The sequence below is a fragment of the Coenobita brevimanus genome, chromosome 41 (genome assembly GCF_032717465.1).
Source record: "Coenobita brevimanus isolate Jiangsu-jjx chromosome 41, ASM3271746v2, whole genome shotgun sequence".
NCBI classification, from domain to species: Eukaryota; Metazoa; Arthropoda; class Malacostraca; order Decapoda; family Coenobitidae; genus Coenobita; species Coenobita brevimanus.
Window position 1 is genome coordinate 1,752,058 of NC_136994.1, and position 4,582 is coordinate 1,756,639.

At 51.8% G+C, this 4,582-nt stretch overlaps 1 pseudogene; it reads right to left on the reverse strand.

The window, feature by feature from the left end:
- Nucleotides 1–230: 230 nt before the first annotated feature.
- On the reverse strand, nt 231–2,314 carry LOC145397466 (uncharacterized; annotated as a pseudogene).
- Between the last annotated feature and the right edge of the window lie 2,268 nt (nt 2,315–4,582).

Consider the following 4,582-nt stretch of genomic DNA (forward strand, 5'->3'; position numbering starts at 1 on the left):
TGCCAGCTAGTCAGCATGCCAGACACCATGCCAACATGCCAGGCAGCATTCCAGCCAGCATGATAGCCAGCTAGCCAGCCAGCCAGCCGGCCTGCCAGCCAGGCAAGAAGCCAACCAGGAAGCAACACGGTCAGCCAGCATGCTAGCCAGCCTGTCAGAAAGACAGCCATCCAGCCAGATAACCAACCAAACTGCCAACCAGAAAGCCAACCAACCAGCCAAACAACTCGCTAGTCAGCCAACCAGTATTCCAGCCAGCCAGAAAGCCAGCCAGCCAGCCAGCCACAATGCCAGCCACCTAGCCACCAAGCCAGCCACCCAGCCAGGATCCACACCAGCCAGCCAGCCAGCAGGCCACTCAGACAGGCAGCCAGCCACCATGCCAGCCACCTAGCCACCCACCCAGCCAGGATCCATGCCGCCTGCCACCCAACCTGCCTGCCAGTCAGCAAGCCAGCCAGCCAGCATGCCTGCCAGCATGCCAGCTAGCCAGCATGCCAGCCAGCCAGCATACCACGCCAGCCAGCATGCCAGCCAGCCAGCATCCCAGCCAGATAGCATGCCTGCCAGCATGCCAGCCAGCCAGCATGCCACCAAGCCTGCATGCTAGTTAGGAAGCATGCGGGCAAGCGATCAAGCCAGTCAGCATGCCGGCCAGCCAGCCAGCCAGCCAGGCAACATGCCAGCAAGCAAGCCATCCAGCCAGCAAGCAAGCCATCCAGCCAGCAAGCCAGCCAGCCAACATCACAGCCAGCCAGCATCGAAACCAGCAAGCCAGCCAGCCAGCCTGCCAGCATCACAGCCAGCCAGGATCACAGCCAGCCAGCCAGCATGCCAGCCAGCCAGGATCACAGCCAGCCAGGATCACAGCCAGCCAGCCAGCATGCCAGCCAGCCAGGATCACAGCCAGCCAGCCAGCATGCAAGCCAGTCAGTCTGCCAGCCAGTCAGCCTGCCAGCCAGCCAGCATGCCTGCCAGCCGCCTGCCAGCCAGCCAGCATGCCAACCAGTTTGATAGCCAGCCGGCCAGCCAGCCAGCCCGCATGCCAGCCATACAGCATGCTAGTCAGCATGCCAGCCAGCCAGAATGCCAGCAGGCCAGCCAGCTAATATGCCAGCCAGCTAATATGCCAGCCAGCCGGAATGCCAGCAGGCCAGCCAACATGCCAGCCAGCCAGCATGCAAGCAAGCTAGCTAGCCGATCAGCATGCCAGCCAGCCAGGCAGCCAGCCAGTATGCCAGCCAGCCAGCAAGCCACCCAGCCAGGCAGGCAGGCAGCCAGCCAGCATCTCGGTATGCCACCAAGCTTCCCAGCATGCCAGCCAGATAACCTGCATGCAAACCAGAATGCCAGAAGGCCTGCGAGCATGCCAGCATGCAAACCAGAATGCTAACCAGCATTCCAGCATGCCAGTTAGCATGCCGGCCAGGATGCCAGCATGCCATCCAGATGCCAGCATGCCATTCAGCATGCAATCCACCATGCCAGCATGCCAGTTAGCATGCCGGCCAGGATGCAACCATGCCATCCAGCATCCCAGTATGCTAGCCAGCATGCCAGCCAGAATGCCTTCATGCCAGTAGGAATGCCAGCATCCCATCCAGCAAGCATGCCAACCACCATGCCAGCCACCATGCCAGCAAACATACCAGCCAGCCAGCCAGCCACCCAGGAAGTCAGCCAGGCAACCAGCCAGCCAAGCAGCCAACCAGTCAGCCAGCCAGCCAGGCAGCCAGCCAACCAGGCATGCAGACAGGCAGCCAGCCAGCCAGAGAAGCAGGCAGGCAGGCAGGCAGCCAGCCAGCCAGGGAGGTAGGCGGACAGCCAGCCATGCAGGCAGGTAGTCAGGCAGGCAGGCAGCCAGCCAGGCAATGAGGCAGCCAGCCAGCCAGAATGCTAACCAGCCAGCCAGGCAATGAGGCAGCCAGCCAGCCAGAATGCTAACCAGCCAGCCAGGCAATGAGGCAGCCAGCCAGCCAGAATGCTAACCAGCCAGCCGAGCAGCAGGCCAGCCAGCTAGCCAGGCAGTCAGCCAGGCAGCCAACCAAGCACCAGCCAGGCAGCCAATCAGGCACCAACCAGGCAGCCAGCCAGCCAGCCAGCCCGTCAAGCAGTAAGTTAGCCAGCCAACCAGCCAGCCAGCCAGCCAACCAGCCAGCTAGCCAACCAGCCAGCCAGCCAACTAGTCAACCATTCAGCCAGGCATCCAGCCGACCAGCCAGCCAGCTAGCCAGCCAGCCAGTCAGCCAGCCAGCCAACCAGGCAGCCAGCCAACCAGCCAACCAGCTAGCCAGCCAATCACCCAGCCAGCCAGTCAACATGCTTCCAGCAAGCTAGTTATCCCTCCATCCCTCCATGCAGCCAGCCAGCCATCTGCGTGTGTGTGTGTGTGTGTGTGTGTGTGTGTGTGTGTGTGTGTGTGTGTGTGTGTGTGTGTGTGTGTGTGTGTGTGTGTGTGTGTGTTTGAGTGTGTAGTAGTAGTAGTAGTAGAGCAAAATGTGGCAGTGTAAAGTTTCCTATCTACATATATATATCCATCCATCCATCTATCCACCCATCCATCCATACATCCATCCATTCATCCATCCTTCCATCTATCCGTCCATCTACTTTTCCATCCATCCATCCATGCATCTATGTATTCATCTCTCTCTCTCTCTCTCTCTCTCTCTCTCTCTCTCTCTCTCTCTCTCTCTCTCTCTCTCTCTCTCTCTCTCTTTCTCTCTAGGCTATATAATCTAATCTAACAAGCGAAAGATGTGGCATCTTATTAAAGAAGGCTGCAGTAAATCTAACTCCTCTACATTAAGAAGACTTCCCCAAATAATAATATTTTTGTGTGGAAATGGGATGAATAAAAGAAAGCAGACTTTCCAACAAAATGTTTAACAGACAATTCTCTGAAAAAAAAAAAAAAATCCTTCTAGTTGTGATGATAATGAGGGAAAAAGAATTTAAGACAAAAGTCGCAGTCCCAGAAATTCGCAGAAACAGTTATGCACGGGATACCTTACAGAATTATTTTGCTGATCTTCTGAATCCTTTTTCTAAGAAGAGATACTTTTTAATTTTTTCTTTCTTAAAATGATTTTGTTCTCTATAGGTGTTTCAGTCTAAAGGGATTAGAAACACCCTTCATTAATCTGCAGGAAAGGTTATTGTTAAGTCGAGGAAGTTGTCTGGTTGTAGCAAAAAAAAGTATTGAAATACATCATAGGAACAACTGGAATAAAGCCAAAAGCCCCCAAAGAAGGGTGAAAATTAATGGTGGAAAACGTGTAATTATGTACACTGTGCATATAATCCTGAAAAATCTCAGCATCACCGTGGTACACTGGCCAGCAAACCTAAAGGCATTTCGTTGATTTGACGACACCCGTGCTCAACATTATAAGCGAAACGGTATAAGAGGCTTGTGACCCTAAGTGTGTCTCTGTGCTTACCAAATAACGGCTTCGTTCATTACCTGGCACGTTCCCTGATGTCATAATACTGCAGGAGTCCTCTAAAATGGGATAGCCATCTGGGTCTTCTCTCAAGGTTTTGCCCGGCATTTAAATCACTGTTTACCTTCTCCTTACAGGACAACTCTAGTATTCTGATTTAACTAAATTCATACAATGTTAGCTATTATTGGACAGACAGATAGACATGCTGGAAGGTAGATATTGTAGATAGACAGACAGACAAGAATCCAGTCACAAGCTAATATAACGATGTACAGGGAGACATTATTCAGGTAGCTCAGTCTGTGTACTTGAGGAATACTTATCTAATAATTTTAAGTCATTTGGGTCATACCCCTGTACAAGTAGGACACAGAAACAGTAGAAGAGAAAAACATGAAGAGAAGAGAGGAGAGCAAGAAGCAAATGAGGCGAGAAAAAAATGAAAAGAGAAACGAAGAGAAGAGATGGGGCGAAAATTAGTTGGAAGGAAGATGGAGAGGGGAGTGGCAAAAAGGAAGACATGGGAAAGGATGAGAGAGGATAGGATGAGAGTGAGGAAATGAGAAATGAAAACTAAAAGGACATGAGGCAAGGAGAAGATCGGAGAACAACCAAGGAGGAGAAACGCGGTGGGGGAGATAATGCAAAGAAAAGGGAAAGGAAACAAGAATTCAAAGAGGTAGTAAAAAAGCAAGAAATGAGCGACAAGAAAGGCCTTAGATAAAGGGCAAAGAAAATGAGAGAAAGAGAGAGAGGGGGGGGGGAGAAGAACAGAAAGAAAGAGAGCAGGGCGCGTGGAAGAGAGAAACAGAGAGGCTGGGAGAGGTGGTAGAAAGAAAAAAGAGAAAGAGGTCTGGTTTACTACATCATTATAAAACGAAGTCCCTGCCAGTTCATTCTCCTTTATGGCTGCAGGTAGTGGGGGAACATGACTACACATTTCCAGAATATCTCCACATGACCACAGCACATTTCCAAAACACAGGCCCGCCTGCATCCCTGTACAAAAAAATTAGACATCCGACAAAATATCTCCATAAGAACATGACATTCTTACAGGACAAAAAATCCTCTTACGACACAGATCATCCTCACATGATGTACACTTCCACCTGACCTCAGGCGACATTCCC